The sequence below is a fragment of the Sarcophilus harrisii genome, chromosome 2, assembly GCF_902635505.1.
Source record: "Sarcophilus harrisii chromosome 2, mSarHar1.11, whole genome shotgun sequence".
Taxonomy (NCBI): Eukaryota; Metazoa; Chordata; class Mammalia; order Dasyuromorphia; family Dasyuridae; genus Sarcophilus; species Sarcophilus harrisii.
This window is the reverse complement of record NC_045427.1, coordinates 426,253,320-426,267,920: the sequence shown is the minus strand read 5'-3', so window position 1 is coordinate 426,267,920 and position 14,601 is coordinate 426,253,320. Positions and strand designations below refer to the sequence as shown.

The following is a 14,601-nucleotide window of genomic DNA, read 5'->3' as shown; positions in this document are numbered from 1 at the left end:
TCCAAACATAAGATTTTATATCTGATCCTGAAGGTAATTAGAAGTCACTTGAATGGGAAAGTAATATGATCAGATTTGAGCTTTAGGAAAATTAATTTGACAGCTCAGTAGAGGATGGAATGTAGTGGAGAAAGATTTACAGAAGGAATATTAACTAGCAGATAAATGTATTAGTATAGGTGTGAAGTGAAGAGTCTGAACCACTGTGGTAGTAGTGTCAGTGGAGAAAAGGGAGAATATTAGAGAGAGGTTACTACATAGGTAAAATTAACAGGACTTGGCAAAAGGCCAGCAAAGGAGACTCAGAAGAAATAATAAGAAAAGTAGTTCAAGAACCAGAGGAAAGAAGACTCCCAAAAAACTTAGAGAGAATGAGTATAAAGTGTCAAAGGCTGCAGAGATGCCAAGAAAGGTAAGGATTGAGAAAAGACCATTAAATTTGACAATTAAAAGATCCTAAGTAATTCTGGAGAAAGTAATTTTGATTGAATGATGAAGCTGGAAGCCATGCTATGGAGGGTTAAAATAAAAAAGGGAAGAAGGTAGAATGACTGATTCCAGAGGTGTGGAATAGTTACAGAGATAGATGGGATCAAGTTAAGTTTTATGAGGATGGAAAAGATATGAACATATTTGTAGTCAGTAGGGAAGCAGTCAGTAGGGAAGCAGTCAGTAGACAAGGAGAGACTGAAGATGAAGACAGAAGGAGCAATTTGCTAGAGAAGGGGGTATGGAATGGCATTACTTGTGCACATGGAAGAATTTGCATTGGCAAGAAAAAGGGTCATGGAGACAGGGATGAAGTTAGATAGTAATAGATTTCTTAGACAATCACAATGTCTTCACTAGAAAAAAAAGACCAGAAAACATAAATGGTAAGACACTTAAGAATGTTGAACAGATTCCATATTTCCAAAAGAAAACTTTCCTCAAAAAGTTTCATAATGGCAAATCCAACATTAACTTAATAAGTATTTCTTTAGATCCTGAGAAAATGAATGAATCACATCAAAAAAAAATCAAACCTGCACAATAGTGGACAACCGAAATCTCTAATTCCTAAAAAGTGTATATGCATATTAAGAAAAAAGAAATGTTGAGGAAGTTGTCAAATCCTCTAGCTAAGCTGCTATGATGGAATTAATCTGTATTAGGGTTCACTTTAGGGTCAAGAACAGCAAGCCAAATCATCAAGTATTAAATCAGGAGTTAGAATCATATTACCAGGCAGGAGATAGAATCAGAGATGAAAAACTGAAGGGAAGCAACTACAGCCAATAGAAAATAAGGTCAAGAATGCTAGGTGTCACAATTGGGCTGTGTATGTGCTACAATGATATGAATGGGACCTAAAGAGACCCACAGCATTTGGGATCACACAATGTTGCTAGGACAGGGCCAGAGTGGAAAAGCAAAGGCAAATATGGCAGGCAGTCTTAATTTCAGTGATTTTTTTTGTGATATCTCTTCAACTACTATGGATATCTACTAATGGACAATACTGAGCCTAAAATCAGGAAGACAAGTTCAAATTCTCTCCATGCCATGCTATATGGTCATGAACAAAGTTGCTAACTCTCTGAACTTCAATTTCTTCTTCCATAAAATGAAGATGATGTTAAAATCTAAAAGAGGAGGTCATTTTGAAGCTCAAATAAAATTTATATGGGTGTGTACTTTCTTAAAATACTATGTTAGTTATTATTATTCTTAAAGCAGATAATATTGTCAGATGTCCTGTTAACAGGGGTCCTCAAACTACGGCCAGCAGGCCAGATGCAGCAGCTGAGGATGATTATCCCCCTTACCCAGGGGCTATGAAATTTCTTTATTTAAAGGCCCACAAAACAAAGTTTTTGTTTTTACCATAGTCTGGCCCTCCAACAGTCTGAGGGACAGTGAACTGGCCCCCTATTTAAAAAGTTTGAGAACCCCTACGTCTAATAGAGCTTAAGAGCAGAGTTTTGAAATTAGGAAAAAATAGTAGAATCACAACTATGGAACATCTTTCTAATACATTAAGATTATGAATAAACTAATATTAGCTTTAAGCTCTTAAAATGGGTCATATTTTCAGGTCAGACATGGTGTGTCTTTATGAATAAGGTGATAAAATAATTTTTAAAGATGCTTTTCAGCCCCATGAATGAATGAAAAATAATTCTATTTTGTACTTTACTATGTGCCAAATATTGTGCTGTGCATTAGGAATATAGATAGAAGGGATCAGCCTCAGGGCACATGAAAAGGATGCATAGTACTTAAGATTTAGAGGCAAGGCACAAGATAAGGTCCAGTAGTCCTTAAGAATAGAAAGGCAAGGCCTTAGGGATCCAGAAGGGAAGATAATAAAACCTAATTGTTCTCCACCTTACTAAAATTATAGTTTGTCACTGTATGTTCATTGAAGCAATTATGTGTGACCATGTCTGCCTGAAGAGGAAATAAGAAGATAAAATGGAGACCTAGGCCATAACCTTTAGAAATGGGAAGTGAGTCCAAGTGTCAGAAGAGAGTTGGTGCTCAAGACAGAGTACAGCTAGTAGGAAAGAACAGGAAAGGGTCATTAACAGGAAGGTTGATGGTAAAAGGTACATACAACTCTTGCTTCTGTTGGGCCTTCCAGTACAAGTATTAATAAATCAGGATTGTGTACCATATACTCTATGAGTTAAATTTCATGGTACTAGGTTCAAATTTATTAAACCTAAATGGATGCATTAAGATCATCAATTTAATTCTTTTTATACAGTCAGAAATGAAAGTTTCATCAATTTTTAAGGTCGTCTAAGAATGTAAAAATACCTACAATGTGTAAGCACATAAAGCCTTATATTTATTATAGTTAGAAGAGAGGTCTTGTTTATTAGCATCACATGAACAAAGTTTATCTAAGAAGCCCTTTGCACCCAGTGTCTTTATCTTTTATCCACTGATTTCCAGTAACAGAACTAACAGTGAGTAAAACTTGTCTTTGGTAGCCCTCTACTTATATCTTGTGCCTTCTGCTGACTTTTAGTCACATGTTTAAATGCCTCCCCTTGGCATTCCAGATCCTTATTTTACAATAGCTAAATCACTATATTAAGAACTCTAAAGTGCTGAACAAGATCTAAGAGATCAACTGGATTTCATTTTACAGATGAGTAAAATGACTAGAAGTTTAAATGTCTTGTTCCAGGGCACATGAATAATAAGTAGCATAACCACAATTCAGATCCAGGTTGACAGACTCCATTTCTAATGTTCTTTTTATTCCACAGTTCTCTGGGCTAATCTCAGATCTTCCCCTATAAATCTTAGAGGCCATCAAATCTGACTGAGAGAACTGAGAAAAATTAAAGGACTCTTTCAAGGTGACAAAGATGACAGCAGCTAATTAGATAAATAACTTCCTCATGTAAATAGTTTTCCAAATACTTTAATATCTTAATCTAATCAAAATGTGGGGAATTCAAAACAAACTAGTAAGGGAGACAATCAGGAGAACTTTGGGGGCAATAACTATGACATAATGAAGAGAAAGCAAACAAGGAATAGAGAGGTCACAGGAAATAAAACAGACAATTCTGATTACAAGAAATTGAAACATTTCTGCAAAAGGAAAATCAGTGAAGTTAAAATCAGAATGAAAATAGTTAAGTGATTTTTTAAAAAACCATGTAGGTTTAGATGAAAAAGGTTTGCCATCCAAGAGAGGAAATATGTTAATTATGAATAGAAAACTGGCCTTAGAACCAGGAAGACATATACTTAAATTCTAAATTTTCTCCATACTATGTGATCCTGGAAAATCCACTTAACTTAGGCAACTCTCTAAAATTATAAATTGCAAAAAAGGGGATTTTCATTATCTGAAAGTTCCTTACACAATTGAAATCACAGATCCAATCCCTATCCCAATCTATATGCAAAACACATGGGAATCTGATTCAGATATTTAAGAACAAAAACAATATTCCTGAACAGATAAATGGTCAAAAGATAAACAAGCAATTCTTGTTCATGTACCAACAACCATATGAAAAAACATTCCAAATCACTACCAAAAAAAAAAAATGCAAAAATTAAAACAATTAAAAATTTCTATTTCACATTTATCATATTGCAAAGATGACAAAAAGGGAAAATGACAATTGTTGGGAGCGGACTATCGAACAAACACATTAATATAGTTTTAGTGAAGATGTGAATAATTTCCCAAAAGGAATATGAAAATACCCCCCCAAATCACTGAATTGTGCATTCCCATTGACCCGATGATACCACTACCAGGCATATTTCTAAAAGAAATAGCAGAAAAAGGAAAAGGATTGATTTGTGCAAAAATATTAGCAGCAGTAATTTTTGATGGTCCCAAAGATCTGGAAACAATAGAACATATACATCAATTTGGAAATGACTGAAAAAATAGTATATGACTAAGACATGACAAAAGGAATTGATTCAGCATAATCAGGGATATATTTGCATGAACTAATATAAAATGAAGTGAGCAACAGAACCAGAAGAACAATTTATACAAATGATTATAATTTTATAAATAAAACTAACTTTGAAGGAATTAAACTCTGATCAAAGCAATGGTAACCATAACTCCAGAAAATTAATCATGAAGCATACTTCTTCCTATCTCCTGACAGAGACATGATGGAATAAAGAATATGAACAGGCAATGCTCAAAAAGAAGACATACAAATTATCATCAATCATGTAAAAAAAAAAATGCTCAAAATAACTAAAAATTAAAATGCAAATCAAACAATTCTTTAGTTGTACTTGACATCCATTAGATTGGTAAAGATGACAAACTGACACATAAATTTTCAGACATGGCCAGTATGATTTGTTGCCTGACTATGCTTATTTTTTGAAAGCAAAGGTCTGGTAATGTCAAAAAGAAAAAAAAGTCATCAATCTTTTTTCAAATGTACAGAAGAGAGCAAAAGAAAGTTCAAAGGAAGACAAAATTGAAAACAGGTTTTAAATTAACATGTTAAATGTGTTTTTTTTTTAAACAACACCTTCACATGATAGTGATTTGGATTTTTATATAAAAAAAGATTAAATAGTGGGTTGGGTTTGTTTTTTGTTTTATTTTGCTTCTGCTACTCATCGATGGAGATTAATGCTCTACAATATCTTGGAAAATAGTTCCAAAAGATTAGGTGTTAGAAAATTTCATAGCCATTATGGATCTAGAATTAGATGGATTAATAGAGATTTCATTTTTCTTGCTTTTTCAATAGGGTGGGGGAGGAAAAGTAGAGTGAAATAAGGTAGATCTTTATTTGCAAATAAAATTTAAAGAAAAAGAACTAGAAAGGACCTCAAAGTCAATGAATTCAATCTTCTGATTTGACAAAAAAAGAAATTAAAGTTAAAAAAAAAAAAAAGTTGTGACTTGATAATAGATCAGTAACTTGGTAATAGATCAGAAGTTAAGGCCGAACTTGGGTTACATGAGCAAAAAGGAAGTGCTCTTAAAAAAAAAAACAAAAAAACTCTCTCAGTCTCTCTCTCTCTCTATATATATATATAAAATTTTTGCTTTTACATCCATTACATTTCCTAATATTTCCCTTCTCCTTTCCCAAAGAGGGTAAAAAGAGAAGGTAAAAAAAATCTAAACAAACATCAATCAAATCCAATGTGGATTTCCATACCATGATTGCTGCCCTTACCTTTCCAAAGCATATAGTTTTTTTCATTCTGCTGACATCACATTGCATTAATATAAACAAATCTTTTGATGCTCCTCTATATTCATCAAATTCATGGTTTCTTATAGCACAGTAATATTCTATTATATTCATACGCTCTAAGTTAGTTTAGTCATGCCCCAATTAGTGGGTATCTACAATGCTTCTAGTTTTCTGCTCCTACAAAAAAGTGCTGATATAAATATCTTCATGTATATGGGGCTTTGGGATTTTTCTTTTTCTTTTTGATCTTTTTGGAGTACAGGTCCACAGTGGAATCTCTGGGTCAAAGTGTGTGAATATTTTACTCACTATCCTGCATAATTACAAACTGCTTTCTAGAATGGCTAGCTTGATTCATAGCTCTGCCAACAGTGCATTTTCATATCTGTCTTTCCTCAGCATTTCTGACATAAAATATTTCCATGTTTTGTCATCTATCTCAATTTGTTGAATGTAAGATGGAAATTTCAGAATTGTTTTGATTTGCATTTCTCCTATTACATAAGATAACGAATAATCTTTCTTATGGTTAACAGAATTTACCATTATATTGAGAATTGCTTATTCATATTCTTTGACTTATTGACTTTTGATATTAAAATAATGAATTAGTTTCCTACATGTTTTGGACATAAAACCCTAATCAAGACAGTAGATGCAAATATTCTCCTCCCTTCCTCCACACCCAATTATCTGTTATGATCCTAATGCACAGTTTACCCATAATGGCTCCTAAAGTTTAGGCAGAGACTTGATCTGGCAGAAAATGTAGTCATTAAAAGTAGTAGAGGAAAAAATAGGATTTTGGGTGCGATCATATCAGTTTTTTGGGGTTCTGTTTCCAGCTCTGCCACTTACCACTTGTATGACCTTATGCAAGTCACAAGAACTTTACACTTCTATTGTCTATTGTAAAATGAGGGAATTGGTGCAGATCAGATGATCTCTAAGGGTCCCTTCTAGTTTTACAATTCTGAAACAGAGAGTTAACAAAGAAGATTTAATTTGGGAGAAACTAAAATTCTTATACTGAACTAAAATATTATTATGCTAATATATAACATTTTAAAAATGAAAATAGCTGCTACATCAATAACAATATAGCAGCATATGTCAATAGAAATCCTTCTGTAAACTGCCTTCCAAAAATTAGACCAGCTAAAATAAAAATTTTCAGTAGTAAAGATGAAGGTAAAAATATAATCACTGTGTGAATATAAAAAAATAGAGACAAATTTTTATGTGTATAGCTTATGTCAGTACTTTTTATGGCATCCCATACTGGTAACTCCTTGGAAGCAATGGCAACTGTGGAGATAAGATAACATTATAAAATCCCTAATAATTTTGGAATCAAATCTCTGTACATGTTAAATTCTAAATTCCTAAATGAGGAGTTGTGCTTTTTTATCCCATGATATTTCACCATATCCAGTTCATAAACCAAAATATATTTCTAATAAATTCTGTTTACTAACTCATTGACATAAGAAATATACTCATTTATTATGACAAATGACACAAAATGTTGAAAGTCTGTAAAGTTAAATTTGTTAAAAAAAAGAATCCATGAAATGGGTTTATTGAAAAAACAAAATTTACCATTAAACAGATTTTTGACCCATAACTGTTTTAGATAATTAAAAACCCCAGAGGCAACCTATCTGATTCCGAATTGCCAATGAAAAAAAAAATTCTAACACTTTACCAGAACTTTTAAGTAACACCAATGAGAAAGAACTATTAATTATAGCCAGAAGCAAAAGAATAATTATTGTCATCATATAAACATGTTGACTATAGAAGACCCATAGTGATTATGATTTTGAACTATGGTCTAGATAATTTTTTAAAAAAGCTCTGTGAGGCATAAATCAAATTTATTGATATTTTTTTTTTCTGGAGTGGAAGTAAAAAAGGGAATACATTTTTAGATATAGATGTACATGGAAGCATATCCATAAATCATAACATATAGAAAGCTAAAAATTTTATCTTGAGGTAATACACATGTCTATTCTCCAAATCCTGTCTTTTTCTTATTTCTAACTATGGGGGGGGGGGGGGGAGAACCAACTTCCTGGGGGGGGGGGGGGAAGAGGGAGAGGGGCATATTAAATCTCATTTAAAAAATTTTTCCCCTTTGAAGCATTCTTACAATTATATAGGTATGTAAGAGACCATAAATAAAAACAATTTCTTCTACTTCCTTCTTCTGCTTTCACTTCCTCTTAAGGAATAAATATTGGCAGAAATTCCATTAAGAAGAATATCTTATTCCCTTACATAGCAGTTAACTAAAGTAATCCCCTATTAGGTTTGCTTAAAACAGTATATACCCAACTATTACTATGGATCCAATTCCTTAGGGTGACTTCACTTAATCAAGCAGGTTGACTGAAGAACTCCTTAACTTTAATGCAACACAGTTGGGTTTAAGATAGCAAATACTAGGGGGTAGCTAGATGGTGCAGTGGATAGAGTACCAGCCCTGAAGTCAGGAGGACTTGAGTTCAAATTTGACCTCAGATACTAAATACCTCCTAGCTTTGTGACCCTAGGCAAGTCACTTAACCCCAATTGCCTCAACAACAACAAAAAATATAAATACTGCCAAAAAAATTTAAACTAAAAGAGTTTCCATGAATAAATCTATTATGTTAAATATAATTTGGTAAACTAACACCTCTGCTCTAGAAACAACTTACCAACTTGGAACTATCCTTAGATGAATTTCTAACACTAATAATGATTTTCCTCAAACCAAAGCAAACACAGCCCAGATATATTTCTTTACTAGTATGAAGTGAATCAAATATTCTTATGCCCTGCTCCAAATTAATCCAAGCCCAGATGTGTCAATGTGTACATCATAACAAACAAGAAATTTGCTCACCAATAATTTTTTCTCAACTGACAAGACCAACAGATTTTTGTAACTACTATAGGTCAAATCCCACCTCAACTCCAAGAGATTATCATAATTTCTTTACTGTACAGGGATTTTGTTCTATAAAAAGTTGCTTAAGCTATTCAAATAACTGAACTCTCATAAAAATGTGTAATAATTTTCTTGGTGGGTGGGGGAGAGAATTTCCGTGTTAAAACAGAATTAGAACTATACATCTAGTCTATAAGTGGAACTTACATACATATCTAGATAAATTTTCAAGAGTACTTTTATTTAGCAGCCTATACTGACTTATGTGCTTGTAAAAAATATTTTCTACTGGCATTAAAGGAATAGAAAAATTGAGTATTTCCGATAGAATCATCTTAAATATTATCAAAATAAAACTTAGTATTTAATCAAGCATTAACAAAATTAATGTGACTTTCAGTATAACATGGACAAGGGAGTTTAGTTCATCTCTCAGGAAAAAAGAAAGCTCAAGAAATATCTGCTGCCATTCATATCAATAGTGAGGAGAAGGCAATCCAGAACCTGGGATCCTTCCAAGACTGTTCTAATATTTCCCTAATCCTAACTTAGTCTCCCCTAGCTCTCCTTTCAGGCTCCATGAATGATAGGAAAGAACTCTCCCATTATAACCAAAGGGATAAGTTTCAGGGGATGGCTCAGAAAAGAAGGATCCAGTGAAGACAAGCCCTGAGTCAATAAGAAACAGCAGCAAATCTAGAAACAAGAACTACAGAGTAGTCCTATACAAGACTGTTAAGAAAAGACCCTAGAGGCCTACTTCAAATTGGTACAAAGCTTTTCTCTAAAACACCAGAATTATGAAGAAATGACTTAATATTTTACTAGGAACAAAAGGTCAATATAACCACAGTAGTTGACAGAGACTGAGTATAATAAACATATAGCCTGTCCTTTTAAACATGAAGCCCATTGGTGGTGATGAATTGCAACTTCTAAAAGTCAATAACTTTGGTCAAATAATCAACAAGCATTTATTAAATGCATACTCTGTAACAGGCACATATACTGGGGAAAAAAATGAAAGAAATTGCCAGAAGTTAACTAGTGTAAAAACAACAAACGACCCTATAAAAGTAACACACGGATGTTTCCAGTGCAAATTATAGGATAGAAAGTTTCAAACTATAGATATATGTATGTATGTGTGTATGTATGTATGTATATGTCAGAGTAGAAGACATTTAGAAAACAACATAAATTTGAGGGAACACAGTATAGTAGAAATAGTTGATTTTAGAAGATTTGGATTCTCATCTTAGTTCTATTACTTAATCCCTGTGCAGTCAAATTTGGGACGGTCAATATTATTCTCGGGACCTCAGAATGCTCAACTGGAAAATAAAGACACTGAAGACGATGACCTCTAAGATCTTTTCTCACTCCAAATTCTATAAGCAAATGAAATTTTAAAAATTGTCTGTATTATTTAACTCCTCAAAAGGATTTTCTTAAGAAAACACCTTTTACAAATTGAAATAACTATCCATTAGTGTCTCTATTTTGGAAATAGAACTTTTTGTTTACTTGGCTTTATACTTGTTTTAATAAAAAATTAACTTAAAAATAAATATTGCTTGTCAGTTTTCCTAAAATTTCTAAATACTATTTTTAGGGTTTTCTTCTTTTTAAATAAGAAACGAAAAAAGCCAGTAGAAGGAAATCTGATTTACTCCAATCTTCCTTCTTTATTAAAAAGTTCTAGTCCTTTTTTGGCTAAGAAAAAAAAGGATAGTCTTTTAACTGAATTCAAGTTCTGTTATATATGGAAGCTATTATAATATTATTATTTAGTACATTATTATAGCACTACCAATGTGCCTTTGATTCAGATAGCTAAAAGAGACAAAAAATCTCATAGTCAAAAATCTCTAAATGTTTTTTTTTTATAGGCCCCTCACTTATTTCAATAATAATTCATTAGGACCAAAAAAAATATGTGGACTGTATTGGAATTCAATGTACAAGTCAAAACATGTTATTAAACTGAAGTTCTGTATAGAGGAATGGAATTATAAACAGAGATTCCAAGACCTTCCAAACCAATAGAAATATACTCTGAATTCTAAAATACTGTCAAACTTCTGTAGAACTTATAGATACCATGTATTTCCCAATAGAAATATCCTAATTCCAATGCTACCAAGATATTTGAGACCTACATTTACTCTTTATAATTTTCACAAAACTCTTAAGTTCCTGGCTTTAAAGCTTCCGTTGATTGTGGAACCCTTTCTTCAGTATTATTTAACATAAATTCAAACCACCTCTGGGATAGAGTGATGTTTTCTTAAAACACCTACAGATGCCCCATAAAAATCTCTGTTATATATCAAAGACAAGATCTATAGAACATATATATAGAGAACATAATATATATATTATTAGAAGTTTGCTATTATTAATTGATCATCTACAACATGGGAAAAATTATTTGATTTCTACAAATATACATATTATTATAGATAGTTAATATTATTTAAAGTAGTTATCAGAAAAATAAATCAATAAGTTTAGATACATGATGCTAGTTCATAAGTCACATACATATCTAGATAAATTCTCAAGAGTATTTTTATTAGCAGACTATACTGACTGATGTGCTTGTAAAAATACTTTCTACTGATATTAAAGGAATAGAAAAATTTGATTATCCCATCCAGTTTGCCAAAGATTTTCTGGAAATTCAGAAATATTAAGTCAGGATTCTTCTCTTCTACTGTTTTTTTTTTTTTTTTTTAACATCTTCCGTGGTTTACTTTATTATTTTTAAAAAATAGAATACCAAACAACAAAATTAAAGGTGATTAGATTCAAGCACCTTGCAATACCATTATTTAATATATTGTTCTGAGATACATTCATTGTATAAGATGTGATGGCACCATACCTAAGCATAACTTCAAATTCATAATATCTATATTTGCTTGGGGGGAAGAGACCAAAGAAACTGTCACAACAATAACAATTATTCAATTGGTTTTACTTTTGGGGAAAAAATCTGGCCTTTAATATGCTATTAATCAATAATGATGTTTTTTTTTAAATGGAGGGTTGGTGATCATCCTATAATATCTGTATTACTAAACTGCTTTTCTCAAACTTATTTTGTTATTTTACATTTTATTCAGGCCTTTGATTATAAGCAAGTACCAAAGCTAACACTACAAGCTCCAGTTAAGATAAGCCAAGCTATAATATTGTAACATAAAGATTCATGCCTAACTTCTGTCATGCATTGATTTTAAATATAACCTTTGTTTCTATCTGCCTCTCACATACAGACAAATTTATGATATAGTGGGAAGAATACTGTCTTTACAGCTTAGTTTCCTCATCTGAAAAATGAGAGAACTGATTTAGAATGACTTTTAAGCTCTTTTTCCATTTGTACAACCTTTGAAAACATATAACATGGTAAAAGAAGTTAATACTATTGAACTATATCATTCACTGGAAATATAATTGTGTTCATTAGAACCAACTTTAAAAGGACTACATATGTGATATGAAAATGCCTCTCCAACTGGGGATTGTTAGAATGGTATCCATATACAAAGAAAGAACCTGGCATAGACAGATGTCTTTGGAGCCAAGATCTGAGTTCAAGTCTCTTCTCAGTCACATACTGGCTGTGTGATCCTGAACTGACTGTGTCATGTAACATCTCAGTGCTCTAAGCTTTCTCAGACTGGGCCTTTTTTTTTAAGACACGGACCCGGTTGGCAGCCTGGTAAAATCTATAGACCCCTTCTTAGAATAAAGTTTGTTGTCTATATTCACAGTTGAAGGGAATGCTAATTTTCGGTTATAAGTTAGGAAAAATAAAAAGGAAATTTTCTTATTCCATCCAAATTCACCAACCCCCTGAAATCCCAAGGTTAAGACTAAAAATCATTGGTAGAGGAATTCCCCTCACCAAGGAGTTCCCCAAAGCAAAAAAAAAATAATACACAGGTCCAGGACTTATCCTATACGTACATACATATACGCACACAAAAAAAGAGAAATGTTCTCAATTTTCAAATTTCCCAAAAATATGTAATTTCTTGATTTCAAGTTTTCTATTCTTTTCCAGCTATTATCAATGTCCTGGAGCTCCACAAATATGCAGCAGAGATTAGAGGAGCAGAGTACCCCCAAGAGGCAAGTGAGCAAGAGCAAGGTAACACACACAGAATCCCTAAGGAATGGAAATTCGGGATGCCCAGCTTTCATCAAAAAGCTTAGCCAGACCAAATGGTCCACAGGCTCCAATTTAAAGAACAGAGGCCTACAAACTCACAAGTGAATTATACTGCCTAATTAAATATTGCAGTACACAAATGCCAGTCATATTCATCATAACTGCGACTTTATACACACATTTAAGCGTCGACTTATGTTTTTCCAATTAGTTCAAACAAAATTATGGCTGAAAATTCAAACTCAACAGGGAGATTTCCTCTAAACACCTTGAAAAATGCAAGGGCCTGCCAATCATTCACCATGCATTCCCTGGGAAATTCGGAGGTGACACCTTTACAACTTAACCCAAAGGAAGAACCCAGAAGAGCGGATTTTTTCCATTCTACCCTCCTCCCCCGCACCTCAAAAAGCATGCAGCCCCACAGGACACGAAACTTGGCTCTGGGTTATCTCGGATACTGGTTCCTAATCACGGCTCCCCATCGCAGCGAGGAACCCCAGCCAAGGCGCGAGCAAGGGTGGGTGGGGGCGGGAGAACTTGGTCCTCCGGCTGCGGGACCTCGAAGATGACAATCCAGGGAAAGCGCCTGGGGATCCTGAAAGCGCAGGGGGAAACCATCATTACCTGGGGCTCGACCTCTCCAATACTGCAGAAGGATGGAACAACTTCTCCGGGGTCCCGAGGGTAACCCCCCACCCCCGCTTCCCGCCAGCCTCAGAGCCCACGCGGAAGGGAGTCAGTGTGAGGGGGTAGGGTCTTGCCCCGCAGCGCAGCCGGGGCCCGCGCCAGTTCCCAAGGACAGCGGCGCGCACCCTCTTGACAGACTCGGTGAGGCCACAGACTGACTGACGGGTGGACCGACGGACTGACGGACGTGGGAGGGGGTGCGCGGCGCGGCCAGGCCGGGCCCAGGGAGGCCCAGCTGGGATCATCCCCCCCCCACACACACCCCTCCCCCCGCCACCTCCCCTCTTCTTCCCCTCCCCCTCCCCGGTCGCCCGCTGCCTCCTTCGCTCCCTCGCACCGCGGCCGGCCCAGCTCTCAGCCCCCGTCCCCAGCCCGGCCCCCGGCGACCGCGCAGCCCCGCTCCTCCCGGCTTCATTCATAGGGACAGACCGGCTGAACCTGAGGGGTGCGATCTTGGATAGGCGGGCACGGCCGACCCGCGGAGACCGGGGCGGAAAATAAAAAGTTAAGAGAAGAACTTACCTAAAATGGCTCCTGCAGCAGCCAAAATACAAACAGCTATTATTTGGTGAAGTTTAGCTCAGACACCCTGCAAGGACACCCTAACCCGGATCGGGCCCGCCTCCTCGGCTACGCCATTGGACTTCCTTGGCCCTAGACATAAACTCATTGGTCACAGTGGCCATCGCTCAGACGGCAACCCGTTTCAAGCTTGCTTGCAGGAGCGAGTGATGGGCTCGCTCCATTGTGCTCATATTTGCATGGATGTGATAGCGGTGCTGATTGGCCCGCTAGCGGGGCCGCACCGCCCCCCACGCGCCTCCCCCGGCGCCCCCGCGACAACGTCGCCCCCTCCCCTCTCCTTTCCTTTCCTTCCCCCTCCTTTTCCCCTCCCCCCGCGGGCTGCGCACCCCCGGCCCTGCAGAAGGAAGGGAGGGAGGGAGAGAGCTAGAGAGAGAAGAAGAGAGAAAAAGAGAGAGAGAGGGAGGGAGGGAGGGAGCAGCGTGACCAGCCCAACGGGGATCCAGCCCCTTAGCGGGGCGGGACCGAAATCCCCGCCCACAAACCTCGGAGCCGAA

General features: G+C 35.7%; 1 protein-coding gene across 10 annotated transcripts in view; it reads right to left on the bottom strand.

The window, feature by feature from the left end:
- Nucleotides 1–14,287, bottom strand: part of CHD6 (chromodomain helicase DNA binding protein 6) — a 162,283-nt gene extending 147,996 nt beyond the window's left edge. For 6 of the 10 annotated variants that reach the window (XM_031953997.1, XM_031953998.1, XM_031953996.1 and 3 more), the window contains exon 1: nucleotides 14,045–14,286. The gene's annotated coding sequence lies outside the window, so the exon portion shown is untranslated. Of the gene's footprint in view, nucleotides 1–13,235; nucleotides 13,743–14,044 lie in introns of those variants that run through there. The other 4 variants (XM_031954000.1, XM_031953995.1, XM_031953999.1 and 1 more) reach the window with 3 other exon arrangements.
- Between the last annotated feature and the right edge of the window lie 314 nt (nucleotides 14,288–14,601).